Source organism: Lactuca virosa, chromosome 9, assembly GCF_052849685.1.
Source record: "Lactuca virosa cultivar CGN04683 chromosome 9, Lactuca_virosa_CGN04683_v6, whole genome shotgun sequence".
NCBI lineage: Eukaryota > Viridiplantae > Streptophyta > Magnoliopsida > Asterales > Asteraceae > Lactuca > Lactuca virosa.
Window position 1 is genome coordinate 289999101 of NC_136434.1, and position 21951 is coordinate 290021051.

Consider the following 21951-nt stretch of genomic DNA (forward strand, 5'->3'; position numbering starts at 1 on the left):
CTAGAATTGGATATGACTAAACTGATTAAGCAATTGTCGAGGACAATCTAAGGTTTACTAAAGGTTGGTTGCTCAGGGACAGTTGGAAGTGTAATGTTAATTTTGGAAGGACCATTTTGACATATTATGAAAAAGAGGCAACTCTTGTTCAGAAGTGATAGTCAAAATGAGAATATGGAAATATTCCCATAGTTGGCAGTTGTTCATTAAATCAGTGCAAGATTAGGAAACTTAATGCAAGAACGATGTTCAAAGCGATGTACTTTGAATTTGAGACTTCGGTTCCATGGAATGATCTCCATTGGAATACTCTGTAATGTCTGTTGACAAGTCTTTGTGACTGTGTGCATAATCATTACAAGAGGATCATTGCATATAAGTTTAAAATCTAACAGATTTCGGTAAATGGCAGGAATTTGGAATTCTTACATTTTTCGATAAGGATTTGGGAATGTGAAATGAGAATCATTGGAATTATGTTCAATCGATCTATTTCATAAAGTAAAGATCATAGACAAACTTAGTATGCATACTTGGTGTATGGCATGACTTGTGTTTAGAAAACATAGTGTACATGCTCAGAGCATGGGACAACTATTGTTTAATTCAAGTATAAAGTTGATAGTTTGAAACAGTATGCAATGAATGATGGGTAATCAATATGGTGATAAATAAAAGGTGTGTTTATTTATATTCATAAGTTTTGAGACCATATTGGATTCGATTATTCTTGTGTTTCGATTTGCATGTTTTGACTTCCAGAATAACTAGGTTGTTCTTCCTGAATGACTAAGTTATTCAAACCATCCACAGTCGGTCATATGTTGGAAGTAGATATGAATCAAGACTGTCATGGGTTGGCTTGTAGAGGTCTAAGATGTTGGACAAAGCGGTGCTACAACACTCATGAGTGCTCATAAGTTCTGAGTATTGGATTCAACCCATGCTCATTTAACTCACTTCATGGATTTTATCACGAGTGATCATGAGACGATAATATCTTATATTCTTCAAACCTAGAGATATGAGTTGTTACTATGAGTTGGTTATACATTGATTGCACGGAGCCGCATTGGTAACTCGATGTTATAAAACGTGCCTTTGTGTATGATTCAACAAGTAGTAGAACAAGCCATCTGAGTCGAAGTTTATCCATTCCTTTTACCATCGGGATAAAAGCGATATCTGTGGGCCCCTCGATGATTTAGTGATGAAAAATGTAAGTGCTCGGCCGGGCCTGGACTGATTTGATTTGTTCAATTAGTCAGTCGTCATAAATCGGAAATCGGGAAACAACAAATGGACAGAGAGAATGATTTATAATCCATGTCTCAGTCCATATGATATCTAGAATGGAGGAATATATGATCCCTTATCTAATGGACAAGTCATTGACGAGATCAGATTTCAGTTACAACGTCAGAGTTCCACAGCGGCTTAAAGAGCTACGATTGCCAGTCGGTTCTTGAAGTCATACTCAATAATAGTTTTAGACTTATCTAAGTGGGAGACTGTTGGATTAGTGTCTAAGTCCATAACTATATTTTGTATGTACTTGACCCGACTCGGCATGGTCCATTTGGGTTGCATGGCATCATGCATTTGGATAGACTAAAATGAGAGAAATAACACTTAAGGTTTGGTAATATATTATAAGTTCTAATATATTAATAATATTATTTAATTAGTATTGATCAAGAATTAATTTGAAATTAATTAAGTGATCAAAAGGAGACTAATTAAATATATGGGTTGATTGTGTAAATCATCCATACTTATATAGTGGGCTAATGCTCCATGGATTATCAAGTTGGGCTAAAACCCATAGGATGCTCCATGGATGATCCATGGTGTTTTTGTACCCATGGATCATGGAAATGAAAGGCCATGACAATTAGGGTTTACATGGTGTAACCCTAATTATGACAAACTATATAAACATCTTATTCTTGTCAAAATTGGCCACCATGAGGCAACAATGTGAGACTATGAATAAATGGTGAGGGCTAGCCGATTTCATGAAGTGTTCATTTCTCTCTAAGTTATTCCAAGTGCATTTGATGTTGTGTGAACCATTTGAGGTGTCACACTTGGGGCACTCGGCTCTTAAGCATCAAGGAATCAAGCTACATAACAAGGTATGTCTTCTAACTTGTTTTTATTACCCAAGTATCAAAGATTGTATGCTAGATAGGGTAATACCTTGGAATAATCATATTTGCATGTATAATAGAGAAAACATAGATCCAAGGTATTTAGGGTTGCATTTACACTTAGGAGTGTTAGAATGCTCAAAACCCAAAAAAATACTCCTATAGTATTTTAAGTTTATGTTCTGTTCTAATGTTTTCATTGTAGTAGTGTTGGTAAGTTTTTAGACTTGCTGCAACACCACAACCATTCCTAGGCACATGCTAATCACTTCTCGGAAAGATATAGTTGATCAGGCTATATGACTCCCAGATCTGATTATATGTCCCCAAGCCTACTTTTGCTGTCCAACAATCGCAATACTTTTGTTCTGTCCACAACCACTCCTAGACACTGATTTTAGTATGAATGCAAGTATGTATACTTTGGTTAAATATTTTATTATTTAAAAGCATAAACTCTTGGTCAGAGTATTTTTAATCCCGATGTGTTTATAGTTGTATATCTTTTATGGGTTGATATACTTAATTCACTATAAACAAAGCTCTGATACCAATCTGTCACACCCCCAAACCAGAACGGCGGGAACGTTCGGGGGCAGAGGACGTCATGTACAGTATCACAACAATGCATAATAGTAAAACAAGCAACAACATCACCCATCGCATTAATAATATAATTTTAATACAAGTGTGTTCTGTAGTTTATAAGACACCAAAATATGAATCAAAATAAAAGACGAGTCTTGAACGTGCTCCGTCTTCTCAAAACCTGGTCATCGGTACCTGTCTGCTGGTGACCTGAGAATACAAGTTATTTTGAAAGTGTAGATCAGCATTAAAGCTAGTGAGTTCATAAGTATTTAATGTCCTTGTTTGTATAAGTTTGAATGAAATGGTTGTAAATGTTTGATGTAAAAGTTTGTAAGCGTTGTTTGTAAATGTTTGAATACTTCCTAGAAAATCCTATATTTTCTACTAAAGTAGTCTTCTACCAAGACCCGACTGTTTTGTAAGTTTGTTCTTTTGTAAAAGTGATTGTTTTCCCAAAGTATGACTATCATTACCAAAATATAGTTCTCATTACCGTTTATGTGAGAAAATCACAATATGAGTGAAAAGGGAAAATAAAGCTATACCGTAGTTTTATCTAAGTAACTACCAATGTACTAACTACCTTAAACATGTTTGTTTAATTAAGGTAAAATGTGATAAGATTATAACCATACTTGATTGACTAGTAAGACACGACGTTCGAGACGCCGAAATGGTATGACATTCGTCACCCGTAGACCTGCAGGTCCCACTATAGCTAGCAGCAAGGTGTAGGATGGTCAATCCCGTATAGATCTATACACAAATTCACGCTCTCCCTCCAGGAGACTCTGGTTATAAAACGTGACACGACAGTATATTGCCGCGCCATGAAGTAGTAGCTCACATAAATGTTATCTTGTTATTGTATTAGTGTAGTATGTTCTCTCTGTCTCTAGTAAATAGTATGTTCTCTCTGTTCTAGTATATAGTATGTTCTCTCTGTTTCTCATTATAGTATGTTTGAACTGACTCATGTATGAACTGAGTCATGTATGAACTGACTCTTGTATGTTTCATTGTTCTAGAAATAGTAAGTAGTGACTTCTTAAACTATATCAATTATAGTTTACTAGTAAAGTTGTTTGAATGACTGATTATGTTTGAACACCTTTGCTACCCAAAGGTATTGAACTGAAAGAAAGAACTTTTATATCTATATACATATACATAATATATAACTAAGATTCAAACGACATTCGGACAAACAACCGATACCCTAAGTCCACAACCAAACAAGGAACATGAAATAAGGCGAGTTATCAGTCTGAAGCGCCTTCAACCTTACTTATATAAATATATCCATATACACATTATTAGGACAATATATAAGTTTAAAAAGAGTTTACATAAAGAATTTAACAAATAAAAGAGTTAATAAAATGATTTGAAGCAGTTTGATTGATAACATAGTTTTGAAATATAAGAAATCCACTTGTTTGATAGTTATTAATCACATGTGATTCATATATAATATCTATAATGTTTCTACTTGTATTCCCCCCATAAAAGCATTTAAAAATCATTTAAAAGATAAGTTAAGGGGTATGAACTCACCTGTAGTGAGTGATACGAATGTAAGTTCGATATAGGATGTTGAGTGTCAAGTGAAGCCTCGAGCACAAACGGAGCCTAATAAGCATATAATGATACATGTATGGATATAATTAGTGTTTATACAACTAATCATGTAAGGAAACCACCCTAGGAACTAGGAAACACTTAGATTGAAGTGTTAGAAGTACAAAGGATTGCATAAAATGGGTTTATGGCCACACTAGTGTGTGTACGGCCAAGTGGTGTACGGCCACATGTGTATACGGCGACATGTGTGTACGGCCATGGAGTGTACGGCCGTACACTCCTTGAAGAACATGCCAAAAAGGTGGTCTAAGGCTCTATCTAGCATCCTCTAAGTGTCCATGATCTTATGTTGGAATATAACATGAGTTTGAGGCCAAACATTCACTAAACAAGGGGTGTACGGCCATATGAAGGGTGTACGGCCGTACACTCCTGGTGTTCATGCATTAGATGTCGTTTTAAGGCTAAGAATCGTGTGTTTCACCAGCTTTAACTAGTAGATAGAAGAGGTACTCACACTTTTGAAGGTTCCTATGGAGTTCACGGCCCAAGAACTAGTAGGTGTTCTTGGTGTTCTTGGTGAAAGTGTTGAATACTTGAAGATCTAACCAAAAGAGGAAATTTCACGGATGAAATCAATGGTCGATACTAGATCAAGCTATGTATCAAGTAATCCACGGAAGAAATACTTACATTCTTGAAGATCGGGGTGAAAAAGTCGATGATAATTGAGAGAGAAATCTGATTTCTTGGCTTGGATGTGTGAGGAATGAGTAATAATGAAGGAATAACTCACTTATAGACATGAGTTTACGGCCCTAATGGGTGTACGGCCGTACACCCATGTGTACACCATGTGTACGGCCGTACACTCCCCTTGAAGGTGTGTATGGCTTGAATGAAACATGGTGAACTTTAAGTAACTCATTTCTAGACCCTAAATTTTAATGTACAAAGCTTAGAACACTTAAACATACTCTAAAAAATGCTAAAAGATAGCAGAAGCGAGTCTGACTTTGATTGAATTGAATAGTTGTACAAGATAGAAATTTCGGGTTGTCACAGATTGTACGACGCAGAAACTAAAATAGAAATCAATCGATTGTTAAGAAAAACAATCTAAAATAAATATCTCATCCATATGATTTCGTCAATATAAGGACAGTCGAGGACCTAATTCATATGAGTTATGATTTTTATACGGGCTTTAACAGTCTATGCCTTTTCAAAATATAGCTTTAAAAATAAAGTGAAAAATAGCCGACAGAGTTTAAATGAAAGTTGTAGATCTCTTCGATATCTACGCGTGGATTCAAAACGCTTCAAAATCAAAGCTTATATGGAGAAAATATGTAAATTTTAAGAAAACAGAATTTCCCGTACGAAGACGCGATCACCGACAGCATGCGCGACGCCCCCTGACACACCACCAGAATTACAACATGTGTCACGCTATGGCTGGACCCACATCACCGGTCCCGACCATGTACGCGGTGCGTAGGGGACCAGGTGCATGGTTTGCATGCTTTTCCAGCCTATATATACCCCAATTGTTTAGCACTTTTCTCCACAAATTTCCCCATATTCGATCTAGAATGTTTCTAGCCTTTTATCCCTTTACTCTCGAGTTCTTGGTTACTTTAGTGAAGCCCTGCAGTGTCAGATAACCGGTGAATTGAATCTCACAGCCCATAGTTTTTCCCACACAATTACCCGATTTCTGCTAGAAACTTTATAAGTTAGGCTACATTTATTTTTATTTAAGTGTAACTTTTAATTATAGTCATAATCGTTATTAAGAACCTACAATTAACATTTAACAGTGATTCTAAGTGATTATACTTTTTGATCTACTAATATGAGTGATGTCTAGGCTGGATTTAGTGAGGTCTCTAAAGTGGGATTTCCAAACAGTATACTCAATATACCAAATGGTCCCTACCTCCGATATGATCCTACCTGGTTATTCCTTACTTGATAGATCTTGATGTAGACAATGGGATTGTTGAGGAATCTAGACTATAAATTATAGTCACCAGGATAATGAATATAGGCTAAGACTTAGTGTTATGCATTTAGGTCTTTGTGAAGTGTAAAGGCGAAGCGTTGCCCTAACTTCGAGTCACATACTCTATCCAGGTAAGTTCTCCTCACTATATTGTATACTCCAGTATGTATCCTATGTATGTTAGGATATAGTTACCCTATAGTATGCACTTAGGCAATTAGACTACGATAGTTAGTTTCATGTTATGTGGATTGTTGTTATATATATATATATATATATATATATATATATATATATATATATATATATATATATATATATATACATGGAGTTGAGGGCGGACCAGCCTTGTGCTGAAAGCCAATAGACTCGGGTAGACTAGTTGTATGTTAAAGGCCAAAGACAAGTGGACCAGCCACATGCTGACGGCTATGTAAGGTGGACTAGCTATAAGTTGTAGGCCATTATGTGTATGCATTGTATATATGTTGTGGTATGTGGTATTTTGAGGGAATTCACTAAGCCTCGCGTTATAGTTGTTGAATAACTGCTTTTCAGGTTTCTCTTCAGATCGAGGAAAGGCTCTCGCATGACTTTTCTTGCATCGAAGGCAATAAATAATATTTTAATAATTTCGCTAAGACTCTCATTTATAATTAAATATGTAATATAACATGTGTAAGACTTATCTTCTGAATACATAAAAATGAAAAATTTTCCTTAAAAATCTGGACGTTACACCATGGAACTTGTATGAAAGACCTTGGGGTAGCCCATGCCAATGTATGTATGACATGTGGTATTTTGGGGAAGTCACTAATCTTTGTGCTTACGACTTTATGGTTTAACATATTCTAGTACTTCCAGTTTGAAAGGGAAGGGCCCGACTTGATCGCATTGCATTCCCCTTGATTTTATTCAGCATTGACTTTTGATTTCACTCTGATGTTGAGAATGTTGAGTACTATGGTTGTTGGGAACAAATTGGTTATATTTTAGGTGCTCAACAGTTAAACATTTTACCACTGTTTTTGGGATGTTACACCTCCCTTCATTCTGACAACCGAAATTTCTATCTCGATCAATGGATCAATTTAATGAAAGGTAGACTCGTTTCGCTAGCTTTTAGCACGGTATGGGGTCTATTTGAGTGTTCTAAACCCAGTACAATTAAGGTAGGAACCTAGAAATGGGATAACACGATGCATATCAAGCAAAATCGGGCCAAACACTCCAACACATGGAGTGTGCGGCCGCACACTTGAGTGTACGGCCACACACAGGTGTGTGCGGCCGCACACCCATCCCAACCGCACACTCCCACCTATATATTCAACACTTAGCCATTTTGAACACTTTTTCCACTTCTTCAAAGCTAGAACTCGTTTTCTTTCAAGTATCATCCAAAGTTTCACTTCAATCTTCAATCAAGTGAGTGATTCATCCTTTGAGTAGCTAATACATGACCTTAACTAGCCTTTTTCCTTGATTTGATCCATGAAAACACCTATTTGGTGTTAGATCACCAAGAACACCAAGAACACACACTACTTTTGGGGATTTTAACTACACTTTTAAGCCTCTAAATCGGGTATACACTTGCAATAGCTTGTTATAAGCTAAAGACCCATTTAATTTACACATGAAAAACGCCATTTCATATGATATTCAAGTGTGTACGGCCGCACATACCATGTGTACGGCCGCACACACCAAGTGTAGCCGCACACACAATTTTTAGGTCCAAAAATGGCAATGAACTCCATATAAGGCTAAAGCATGAAGTAAGAAACCTTCCTAGATGAGTCCTAAAGCCTTAAAATACGTTTTGGCACATTCCATAGGGAGTGTGCGGCCGCACACATGCCCTGGCCGCACACCCTGAAGCACACACACAAATAGTGTGTATTTTGACCATACACTCCCTTGTATAGCCATATACCCCTTATATACAATCATATATGGTTGTAACACTTCAAAATAAGTGTTTACTAGTCCCTAAGGTGGTGCAAATTCAATAATTAGTTGTTATAAGCACTAATTGTATTCATATATGTATCATTATATGTTAAATAGGATCCGCGTGTGTGTTCAAGTCTTCACTTGACACTTAGCATCCTATACCATCCGTTCATCAAAACCACTCAGTACAGGTGAGTTCATACCCCTTAATTAACCTTTTAAATGATTTTAAATGCTTTTATGGGGGGGAATACAAGTTGAACAATTATAGTTATTATATCAATCACATGTGATTAATAACTACCAAACAAGTGGATTTCTTACTTTTCAAACTGTGTTATCAAACTGTTTTACTTCAAACTGTTTTACAAACTCTTTTACATATCAAATACTTTTATTAAACTCTTTTAAACTTATATTTCTGTTAAATGTGTACCTATATAGATATAGTTATATAAGTAGGATTGAAAGGACTTAGGACTGATAGCTCACCTTACTTCCTGTTCCTTGTTTGGTTGTGGACTTAGGGTATTCCGGTTATTTGTCCGAAGGTCGTTTGAATCCTAGTTATATATCATGTATATGTATATAGATATAAAGGTTCCTTCTTTCATTCAGTTCAATACCTTTGGGTAGCAAAGGTATACAAACATGTTCATACATTAAAACAACATTACTATTAAACTATAATAGGTATAGTTTAGGGAGATACTAATACTATTACTAGAACAGTGAAACATACTATGAGTCAGTTCATACATGAGTCAATAACAGATAAACAATAGAATACTATGATGAGAAACAAACAATAGAATACTATGATGAGAAACAAACAATAGAATACTATGATGAGAAACAAACAATACCATACAGAGAGAACATACATACATGCTAGACAGGGAGAGAACACACAATACAACTAGCACATTCATATACTAGAACATTATTACAGTTATGTGAGCCACGTAACGGGCATGGCACTACCTGTCATGACCGTTTTGTATCCAGAATCTCCTTAAGTGGGGAGCGTATGATTTTGTGTATAGATCTATACTGGATTGACTATCCTACACCTTGCTGCTCGCTACAGTGGGACTTGCAAGTCTACGAGTGCCAAACGTGATTTCTTACGACGTCTTACATCATCGTATTTCTATAGAGTCGATAGCAGGATACAGGCCGATCACATGGTACTTTAAATAACAATTGGTTTAAAGTAGTTAGTACATCAGTAGTTACTTAATACAACACTACAGTACTATTTCATTTTCCCATTACATTTACTTTGTGATATTCACACAATAAACAAAAATGTAAAAACTATATTTTTTGTTAATGATAGTCAGATTGGGGAAAATACACACTCTTACAAGAAACACACACAGATACTAGATGCCTTGGTAGAAGGCTACTTTTAGTAGGAAACATAGGGTTTTCTAGGAGAGTTCAAACAATTACAAACTTTTACAAACTTATACAATCACAGACTTACAAACACTTTCATACAAACAATGACACTAATATACTTATCATCTCACCAGCTTTAAAGCTGATAAACTCTTTCAAAATAACTTGTATTCTCAGGTCACCAGTAGACAGGTACCGGTGCCAGGTTTTGAGAAGATGGAGCTCGTTCAAGACTCGTCTTTTATTTTGATGTATATTTTTGGTGTCTATATAACTTGACAGAACACACTTGTATGAAATTATATTATTAATACAATGGATGATGTTGTTGCTTGTTTACTACTTTGCATTGTTCTGATACTAAACATGACGTCCTCCACCACCGAACGTTTCCGCCGTTCCGGTTTTGGGGTGTGACAGATTGGTATCAGAGCATTGTTTATGGTGAATCGAGTGTATCAACCCATAAAAGATATACGAACTATAAACATAGCGGGATTAAAATACTCTGATAAAGAGTGTATACTTTTAAATAATAAAATATTTAACCAAGTATACATACCTGCATTCATACTAAAATCAGTGTCACTAGGACAGAACAAAAGTATTACGATTGTTGGACAGCACGAGTAGACTTAGAGACATATAGTCAAAGCTGGGAAGATATAGCCTGATCAACTATGTTATCCGAGGGTTGACTAGCATTTGCCGAAGTGTGGTTGTGAGGTTGCAACAAGTCTAAAAACTTACCAACACTACTACAATGAGAACAGTAGAACAGAACATAAACTTAAAATACTATAGGAGTATTTTGTGTTACTTTAATTACTTATTTGAGAACTATAGGTCCTTATTAGTATATCAACAGTTGCTGAGTGGATACGCTAAGGTTATATGTATCTAGGATATCATAGACTTAGAATTTGTGATGTTTGCTTTACTTCCTGTTCCTTGTTTGGTTGTGGGCTTAGAGTTAGGGTCACTTATTCGAAGGTCTATCATGTCTTGGTTACATATGGCTTGTATGCACTACGCAAATGTTGAAGTAACTAATAAAGATCATCTTATAATTATCTAATTAGTGAGTCTATTTAGTTATTTCTTTATCCCTTTTCTCGCATAGATATCATGGCTGGATTCTATCTTCCCGGAGACCCGTACTACCCCAACAACGACAATGCAGGATGGCTGGGAGAAGAGCCAGAAGATGATCACCCAATCCCATTGGATGATCACGAAGCTGAAGGCTTTTCTGAGGATTCTGACTCAGACCCAGAAGTCAACAACCTACCCCCAGCTGCCCAAGACCCAAACCTGAATCCTTGTCCAGCATTTCAAGGACCCACACCTCTGTGGGCCACAAACTTTAATAGATGGAGTCAGGAACAGGGTCAACCCATTCCCTACAATGGAGATAGAAGCTTCTACAACCTCACCGAGGGAGGTTCAGCTGACAGGGTCCTACCCATCATGGTTCGTAGGATTTCCCGGAACACGGAACAAGGTCGAGCGACTATCGACCGAGTCATAAAGATTGACGCCAACTCTGGCGTTAAGACAGTCCATATTCGCCAGCTAGAGTCTGCTCATGAAAGGACTCAGGTCCGCAGCGCAGTTCTGCAGAGGGAACTTGCTGAAACCCAAGCTGAAGTCAGGGAACTTCGAGCTCAACAAGCAAGATCTGATAGGCGCGTGAGGGACATAGAACGTCTTCTGTCAGAGTCAAGAACTCACTCTAGTAGTTCTCGTCGCCGTTAGAGTCTCATCGACTTCTCTTTTGGATATAACCTAGTTTATGTAGAAACTCTAGTCTAATTTCCTATCTTTGTAAATCTTAGACCCGTTAGGTCTTGATTAGGTTGTAGTCTGTCAAAATTTTCCTATCTTGGTTGATGTAAGACCTACTTCTAGGTCATTTTTCCCGAACTCATTACATCTATAATTCCAGTATTATTGACAGATATCTAATCTCATGGAAATTGTTATCCAAATGCTATCATCTGTTAGTTCTAGATCTACACTCAATCGTGCTATTCAATTGTGCTGTTGGACTATGGAGAGTTAGTCCATGAGTCATCATCATCAATTTTCCTATTAAATTCTTATCAATATCTTCATCTTTGTAAACTTATAGTTGAAAGATGCCTCCTCGTAAATCAACAAGACGCGATCCTCCCGCACCGACACCACCTGCTCCTCAAATCGATACGGCAGCTCTAAATGCTGATGTAGTTGCGGCTATGGCTACAGCCATGGCTCAATATCATTCTTCGGGTTCCACAGGAGGAGGAACTCCTGTTCAATCTACTCATGGTGAAGTTCATGTGCACTTGAGAGAGTGCTCCTACAAGGACTTCACTAACTGCAAGCCCAAGTCCTTTAGAGGGACTGGCGGAGGCATTGCCCTCTCGCAATGGTTTGAGAAAACCGAATCGGTTTTCGAAATCTGCTCCTGTCCAGAGGGGAGCAAGGTCAAGTTCGCTGCTTGCACCTTTGAAGACAAAGCCCTGACATGGTGGAATAGCCATGTCAAGTCACTATCTCTAATAGTGGCTAATGCTATGGGCTGGGAAGCTCTGAGAGAACTAATGATCGAAGAGTACTACCCGAGGGGCGAGATCCAAAAACTGGAGGAAGAACTGTGGAGCCTAACCATGAAGGGCTCCGACATAGTCTCCTACACCGCCAGGTTCTGTGAACTGGTGGCCCTCTGTCCCAACATGGTTCATACAGAGGGGAAGAAGATAGAGAGATTCATATGGGGGGCTGATGCCACCATTCCAGGGAAATGTTTTGGCTTCAAACCCCACTACATTCGATAGTGGCAAGCGATTGGCACAGCGGCTTATAGACCATGGGGTTCGTACCCCGGCCGCAACAACAACCCTGGCCATCTCTGAACCGTCCAAAATCGCTGATTCCAAGCGATTGGCACAGCGGCTTATAGACCATGGGGTTTGTACCCCGACCGCAACAACAACCCTGGCCATCTCAGAACCTTCCAGGACCGTTGATTCCAAGTGGAAGTTCTGGGATGACAAGAAAAAGAAGAAGGCTGCCAAAAAGCAGCAGGTCGTGGCAGTACATCCTGCGATAGCACCTGCCATTGCTGCTGCTCCAGTAAAGCAGTACGCTGGAAGTTTGCCCAAGTGCAACAAGTGCAACTTCCACCACACAGGAGCATGCCGGGAAATGCAGTGTTTGAACTGCAACAGGAAGGGGCACACTGCCCATTTCTGTAAAGCTCCGGCGAGGCCAATCACCCAAGTCCCCGGCGCAGGAGTGGGCCAAGCTTGCTACAGTTGTGGCGAGGTGGGCCACTACAAGAGGGACTGCCCTAAGGCAAGGAATGCTGGTGGAGTGGGAAGGGTTCTGGCCATAGGCCACGAGGAAGCGGTTGCCGACCCCACAGTGGTCACTGGTACGTTTCTCCTCGATAACTCTTATGCATGCATTCTATTTGATAGTGGAGCGGAGAGGAGTTTCGTGAACCAAAAATTTGCTCATTTACTTAAGCAAAAATCACGAGCACTTAAAGAACCATTCACCGTGGAAATGGCTAATGGAAAGACAGAGAGGACTAACAGTATATACATAGGGTGTACCTTAACACTAGATAGCCATTCCTTTTCGATCGACCTCATGTCGGTCTCAATTAAAAGTTTCGACGTCATTATCGGCATGGATTGGTTGAGTCTTCATCATGCGGACATCATGTGTTACGAAAAGGCTGTTCGCCTTAATCTGCCGTCTGGCGAAACTCTAGTAGTTTATGGCGACAAACCCGGCACGAACCTTTGTATCATCTCGAGCAATCAAGCTCAGAAATTCTTGCGAAAGGAATGTCGCGCATTCCTTCCTCATGTGGTCGATGTGAGCCAGGAAACGAAAGACATTCAGAACATTCCAGTAGTACGCGACTTTCCCGACATCTTTCCAGAAGAACTCCCAGGATTACCTCCGCAACGTCAAGTTGAGTTCAGAATCGACTTAGTTCCAGGGGCTACCCCCATAGCCAAATCGCCCTATCGTCTAGCACCTGCAGAGATGCAAGAACTGTCCTGTCAACTTAACGAACTGCGCAGCAAGGGCTTTATAAGACCAAGCTTCTCACCCTGGGGAGCTCCAGTCTTGTTCGTCAAGAAGAAAGACGGATCGTTTCGTATGTGCATCGACTACAGGGAGCTCAACAAACTAACCGTCAAAAATCGTTACCCTCTGCCTCGTATCGACGATTTATTTGACCAACTTCAAGGGGCGAACTTCTTTTCAAAAATCGACTTAAGATCCGGATATCACCAACTACGAGTACTAGGGGAGGATGTCCCGAAGACAGCCTTCCGAACTCGTTATGGGCACTTCGAATTCGTAGTGATTCCATTCGGATTGACAAACGTGCCCGCAGTATTCATGGATTTAATGAATAGGGTGTGTCGTCCTTACTTGCATCAGTTCGTCATCGTCTTCATCGATGACATACTTATCTACTCTCGTAGTAAGTAGGAGCATAGTCAACATCTGCGACTAGTCTTAGAAACTCTGCGTTCGGAGAAGCTCTATGCGAAGTTCTCGAAATGCGAATTTTGGATCAGAAGAGTCAAATTCTTAGGGCACGTGGTTAGCGACGAGGGAATACACGTGGACCCTTCCAAAATCAAGGCCATTGAGAACTGGTCAGCACCAAAGACGCCTATAGAAATTCGTCAATTTCTAGGCCTCGCTGGCTACTATCGCAGGTTCATACAGAACTTCTCCCGCATTGCAAAACCTCTTACAACACTGACCCAGAAAGGCGTGGCCTTTGACTGGGAAGAGAAGCAGGAGAGGGCGTTCCAAACGCTCAAACGAGCCTTGTGCACCGCACCTATACTATCCTTCCCCGAAGGGATAGAAGACTTCGTCGTCTATTGCGATGCGTCAAATCAAGGACTCGGATGTGTTCTGATGCAGCGAGGTAAGGTCATCGCCTACGCCTCGAGACAGCTAAAGACACATGAGGTCAACTACACCACACACGATCTTGAGCTAGGAGCAGTTGTGTTTGCTCTAAAGATCTGGAAACACTACCTGTATGGAACAAGAAGCACTATCTTTACAGACCACAAAAGCCTACAACACATATTCGACCAGAAGGAGCTCAACGTGAGACAACGACGGTGGGTCGAGCTACTCAGTGATTACGAATGCGAAATTCGTTATCATCCGGGTAAAGCCAATGTAGTAGCTGACGCCCTAAGTCGGAAAGAATACTTTGGTCGTAGAGTCAAATCATTGACTATGACTATCCATTCACACTTGTCCACACAAATTAAGGAGGCTCAGCTCGACGCTTTGAAACCTGAAAATGTGGCGGGTGAATCCCTGAGAGAGATGGATAAGAACTTGGAAGTCAAGGGTGGCGAGCCTTATATCTCATGGATCGGATCTGGACCCCGAAACACGGTGGTTTCAGAGACTTGGTCATGAACGAGGCTCACAACACTCGTTATTCCGTCCACCCAGGTTCAGATAAGATGTATCAGGATCTTAAAAAGTTATACTGGTGGCCTAACATGAAAGCAGAGATTGCTACCTTCGTGAGTAAATGCCTTACTTGCGCCAAGGTCAAGGTCGAATACCAGAAACCGTCAGGATTACTCCAGCAACCGGAGATACCTGAATAGATGTGGGAGCAGATCACTATGGACTTCATAACCAAGTTGCCCAAGACAATAGGTGGACTTGATACCATATGGGTCATCGTCGACAGATTGACCAAGTCCGCACACTTCCTGCCTATCAAAGAAACAGACAAGATGGAGAAGCTTACAAGAACTTACATACGGGAGATTGTACGACTGCACGGTGTCCCCATATCCATTATCTCAGATAGAGATAGTAGATTCACTTCGAGGTTCTGGCAGTCGCTACAAAGTTCCCTAGGAACTAGGCTGGACATGAGTACAGCCTACCATCCACAGACCGACGGACAAAGTGAGAGGACTATCCAAACCTTGGAAGATATGTTGCGAGCCTGTGTGATTGACTTTGGGAAAGCATGGGATACTCATTTACCCCTTGTCGAATTTTCCTACAACAACAATTATCACACGAGCATAAAGGCTGCTCCATTTGAGGCCCTCTATGGCCGAAAGTGCAGATCCCCTCTGTGCTGGGCTGAGGTGGGTGATACCCAGTTAGCTAAAGGACGAGTTCCTGAAAGCACTCTCACGGGTCCGGAGATCATTCGGAAAACGACAGAGAAGATCGTTCAGATTCGTGAACGATTGAAAGCCTCTAGAGACCGAGAGAAAAGCTACGCTGATAAACGAAGGAAATCGTTGGATTTCCAGGTGGGCGACCGTGTTCTATTGAAGGTCTCACCTTGGAAGGGCTTAATACGCTTCGGAAAGCGTGGAAAGCTAAATCCAAGGTACATAGGGCCTTTCGAGATTCTCGCAAGAATCGGCCCTGTAGCTTACAAACTTAACTTACCTCGCGAGCTCAGTAACGTACATTCTACTTTCCACGTCTCGAACTTGAAAAAGTGTCTGTCCGACGAGACTCTTGTAATCCCACTCGACGAGATCGAGATCAACGAGAGCCTCAACTTCGTGGAAGAACCTGTAGAGATCATGGACCGAGAGGTCAAGCAAACAAAGCAAAGCCGTATCCCGATAGTGAAGGTTCGCTGGAACGCCCAGCGAGGATCTGAATTCACTTGGGAGAGAGAGGAGCAGATGAAACTGAAATATCCTCGTCTTTTTACTTAGTTATTTGTAACTACTTATTTTACTTAAACTCTAATTTCGGGACGAAATTCCCTCTAACAGGGGGATGATGTGACAACCAGAAATTTCTATCTCTATCAATGGATCAATTTAATCAAAGGTAGACTAGTTTCGCTACCTTATAGCACGGTATGGGGTCTAGTTGAGTGTTCTAAACCCAGTACAATTAAGGTAGGAACCTAGAAATGGGATAACACGATGCATATCAAGCAAAATCGGGCCAAACACTCCAATACATGGAGTGTGCGGCTGCACACTTGAGTGTACGGCCACACACAGGTGTGTGTGCCCGCACACCCATCCCAACCGCACACTCCCACCTATATATCCAACACTTAGCCATTTTGAACACTTTTTCCACTTCTTCAGAGCTAGAACTCGTTTTCTCTCAAGTATCATCCAAAGTTTCACTTCAATCTTCAATCAAGTGAGTGATTCATCCTTTAAGTAGCTAATACATGACCTTAACTAGCCTTTTTCCTTGATTTGATCCCTGAAAACACCTATTTGGTGTTAGATCACCAAGAACACCAAGAACACACACTACTTTTGGGGCTTTTAACTACACTTTTAAGCCTCTAAATCGGGTATACACTTGCAATAGCTTGTTATAAGCTAAAGACCCTTAAATTTACACATGAAAAACGCCATTTCATATGATCTTCAAGTGTGTACAGCCGCACTCACCATGTGTACGGCCGCACACACCAAGTGTAGCCGCACACACTATTTTTAGGTCCAAAAATGGCAATGAACTCCATATAAGGCTAACTCATGAAGTAAGAAACCTTCCTAGATGAGTCCTAAAGCCTTAAAATACGTTTTGGCACATTCCATAGGGAGCGTGCGGCCGCACACACACCCTGGCCGCACACACACAAATAGTGTGTATTTTGACCATACACTCCCTTGTATAGCCATACACCCCTTATATACAATCATATATGGTTGTAACACTTCAAAATAAGTTTTTACTAGTCCCTTAGGTGGTGCAAATTCAATAATTAGTTGTTATAAGCACTAATTGTATTCATATATGTATCATTATATGTTAAATAGGATCCGCGTGTGTGTTCAAGTCTTCACTTGACACTTAGCATCCTATACCATCCGTTCATCAAAACCACTCACTACAGGTGAGTTCATACCCCTTAATTAACCTTTTAAATGATTTTAAATGCTTTTATGGGGGGGTGGGGGAATACAAGTTGAACAATTATAGTTATTATATCAATCACATGTGATTAATAACTACCAAACAAGTGGATTTCTTACTTTTCAAACTGTGTTATCAAACTGTTTTACTTCAAACTGTTTTACAAACTCTTTTACATATCAAATACTTTTATTAAACTCTTTTAAACTTATATTTCTGTTAAATGTGTACCTATATAGATATAGTTATATAAGTAGGATTGAAAGGACTTAGGACTGATAGCTCACCTTACTTCCTGTTCCTTGTTTGGTTGTGGACTTAGGGTATTCCGGTTATTTGTCTGAAGGTCGTTTGAATCCTAGTTATATATCATGTATATGTATATAGATATAAAGGTTCCTTCTTTCATTCAGTTCAATACCTTTGGGTAGCAAAGGTATACAAACATGTTCCTACATTCAAACAACATTACTAGTAAACTATAATAGGTATTGTTTAGGGAGATACTAATACTATTACTAGAACAGTGAAACATACTATGAGTCAGTTCATACATGAGTCAATAACAGATAAACAATAGAATACTATGATGAGAAACAAACAATAGAATACTATGATGAGAAACAAATAATAGAATACTATGATGAGAAACAAACAATACCATACAGAGAGAACATACATACATGCTAGACAGGGAGAGAACACACAATACAGCTAGTACATTCATATACTAGAACATTATTACAGTTATGTGAGCCACGTAACGGGGCATGGCATTACCTGTCATGACCGTTTTGTATCCAGAATCTCCTTAAGTGGGGAGCGTATGAGTTTGTGTATATATCTATACTGGATTGACTATCCTACACCTTGCTGCTCGCTACAGTGGGACTTGCAAGTCTACGGGTGTCAAACGTCATTTCTTACGACGTCTTACATCGTCGTTTTTCTATAGAGTCGGTAGCAGGATACAGGCCGATCACATGGTACTTTAAATAACAATTGGTTTAAAGTAGTTAGTACAGCAGTAGTTACTTAATACAACACTACAATACTATTTCGTTTTCCCATTACATTTACTTTGTGATATTCACACAATAAACAAAAATATAAAAACTATATTTTTGGTTAATGATAGTCAGATTGGGGAAAATACACACTCTTACAAGAGACACACATAGATACTAGATGCCTTGGTAGAAGGCTACTTTTAGTAGGAAACATAGGGTTTTCTAGGAGAGTTCAAACAATTACAAACTTATACAATCACAGACTTACAAACACTTTCATACAAACAATGACACTAATATACTTATGATCTCACCAGCTTTAAAGCTGATAAACTCTTTCAAAATAACTTGTATTCTCAGCTCACCAGTAGACAGGTACCGGTGCCAGGTTTTGAGAAGATGGAGCTCGTTCAAGACTCGTCTTTTATTTTGATGTATATTTTTGGTGTCTATATAACTTGACAGAACACACTTGTATGAAATTATATTATTAATGCAATGGATGATGTTGTTGCTTGTTTGCTACTTTGCATTGTTGTGATACTGAACATGACGTCCTCCACGCCCGAACGTTTCCGCCGTTCCGGTTTTAGGGTGTGACACTTCATAGGTGTATGATAAGAGCTTGCAAGTTGAGCAATAATTCTGAAAAAACCAATTACATTTCAAATTATCCAACAATATGATTATACTTTCTAACAGAAAAATTTAGGCGGTAACACAGACACGTGGTAGTGTATATTCGCTAATATTAAAATGTAAGAATAGAACAATATTTTATTTTTCAACAATTATCTAACTTTTTTTTTAATTTTGAAATTTTAATATATTGAATTTGAAATTATCCAATTGTTTTGTTTTATTCAAACATGAGACACTTCGAGGACTTTGTGACAAAAACATAATTAATTTTCAACTTTTTTTTGTAGTAATGTTGTTTGGTAATTGAAATATTGAATAGAATCAAATTAAAGGGAGATAATTGAATACATATACTCGGGTTCTATCCACCTCTCACCCTCTGAAAGAAGCCAAGTAATCTTCTCACATGTTGTCATTATTTCTCCCAATGATGCAAAATCTCATAGTTGGCTTGAATGATGTATACCCATTCTGTCAAATACGTACACGTTTACCACGATTTAACAGACTCAGTGACAAGAAGTGGTTTTGCAACATCATTAAATCCTGTGACTCTGATGGTAAAGATAAAGTTCCTTGGAACTCATTTGAATCCAGCATCAGTTTTACGTGTTTCTGCAAAAGGTTTTTCTTTAGATAATTTGTGTTTTCGTATACGAATATTTATGCGTTTTAAAATTGGCAATGAGAGTCTACAGAAGGATATCCTAAAAATGTTACTGCCCCTCAAGAACAAAAAATTCTCATAGTCCAGATCCTAATTTCTTCAACACCTATTTTCATAAATAAGTTTGATGAAGGGATTTAGGTCCTCTTTTCAAGGTTCAATCCTTCTACTTTTCTTCCAAAATATTTATACTAAAAGTAAAAAAGGAACAAAATTATTGGAAAGATAAAAAGGGTAAAGGGTAAAATGGTAAAAAGAATTTAAAAATCTAACTGTTGTCCATGCATGAAGCTGAAATATATACTCCATTTAAATCTTGGGAGAGGCTAGATATGTTGTATGATCTTACCCGAAAGAAAATTAAATTCCATGTAATTTTAATTAATTAATAATCACTTTTGTATTTGTTTTAACAATTTTCAACATGAAAACATACTCATTTCTATTTTATTCTGTCGTGAACACTAGTCTGAGTAAGTGGAGTTCTAAGGTTCCTTGTATCCCAAAACTTTATAACACTACAAAAAAGTAGCACTTCAATGATTAAAAAATAACCAAAATTCAAATTATCATTCACCAATTTGCAACTAAAATTCTAAATAAACTTGCAAGTAAGTTATAGTATAATCTTGCATACCTATCTGCGGCTCCAGCAAAAGTAATGGTGACCTCATCTTTCAAATATAAACTGAACTTATGCTTATAGCAGCAGCCTGTAGTAAACAAAAAATTATTTTAGAATTTGAATAGACCAACCTAACGATTATTGTTTCATAGTATATATTTGTTTACCTTATCAACTCGCATGGTAATCATCTCCCATAAGAGAGCAATCTCTTGAAAGTTTAGAGTTAAATGAGAAGAAATCAATAGCTGTAACACTCTCCTCATGTATCTTTCTACAAAATATAATCAAAATCCATAATATAAAATTGTTATGTAACCAAATTACATAAGGATGTTGTAACAAAAGTTGGTCCATATTTTAAATATCATTCAAGCAATTTACTAAACACCTGGCGGGCAAGTAGACTCAACAATATATTTGGATACTTCTGCAGTACCTCTGATGCAACAATTCCACGAATTTAAAGTTATGGTTTTGTATTTAGATGAAGGTCCTGAATTTAAAAAAAAAAAATCCACGACAATCTTATAAGAAACATTACATAAACAAATGAAACAACTAAAAGTCAAAGTAAGAACAGAAAAGAAGCAGCAAATGGAAAAAAATGTGTTTGTTCATACATGTGTAGGGCTTGACGAAGGGGTTGGTGTTGGCTTGCGCCCTTTGATTTCTTTCATCTTTCTCTCTCACTTTTCTCAGTGCTGGTAATTAGAAAAGAGAACATGTAAAAGGGTATCGAGTTCCTCTTCATTTTTACGTAGGTCATACATGTTAGAAGTGTTGAGGGAGAATGATGACGAAGCCGAGGGAATATCCACCTGCATTCGATTTGGTGGAGGACGAGTCGATTTGGGAGAGGAAAAAGTGAGCGGTTCGACAGCAATCCAACTCTTATTGGCTTACACAGTCGCTGAAGGGGACACCAGGACCTTATACGTCAAAATAAAACAAAGTTTGGGGGCAAAACAATTTGAGGAAAAACTAAAAGAGTAAATCTGCCAAATGAAAACAGAGAAGGATCAAAAGAAGCAATATGCAGAAACTGCTTTGGTAAAAGTATGAACATAATAAACTGTATTGTTCATAACTGGTTTGTGAATTTATATATATATATATATATATATATATATATATATATATATATATATATATATATATAATGAAATTTAACAACGAACTCGTTTTATAGTAATGAACCAAAGAACCTATTATAAACTCATTCTTTTTAATTTAATAATCGTATAACTAAATTCTTTGCATGAAAGTTTTGTAATTTCTGTTTAATCAAATTAAACTTTGATCGTATCCCTAAATTCTTGGAATTTTGATTTGGTTCAATCTTTTCTTTAAATCGTCAAATCATGATTCTTTGT

The 21951-nt window shown here is 38.3% G+C and overlaps 1 long non-coding RNA gene across 4 annotated transcripts; it reads right to left on the minus strand.

Moving 5' to 3' along the window:
• Positions 1 to 18730: 18730 nt before the first annotated feature.
• LOC145138405 (uncharacterized) lies at positions 18731 to 21632 on the minus strand. Of its 4 annotated transcripts, none has more exons than XR_013721518.1 (6): positions 21199 to 21627; positions 20967 to 21071; positions 20743 to 20849; positions 20588 to 20663; positions 19632 to 19898; positions 18731 to 19286 (listed from the first exon to the last, which is right to left on the minus strand). It is a non-coding gene; the product is annotated as an uncharacterized LOC145138405 (long non-coding RNA). The 4 variants fall into 4 exon arrangements; XR_013721516.1 differs by having other exon boundaries at positions 19660 to 19898; positions 21199 to 21626; XR_013721519.1 differs by lacking the exon at positions 18731 to 19286 and adding an exon at positions 20387 to 20468 and having other exon boundaries at positions 19334 to 19898; positions 21199 to 21632.
• Between the last annotated feature and the right edge of the window lie 319 nt (positions 21633 to 21951).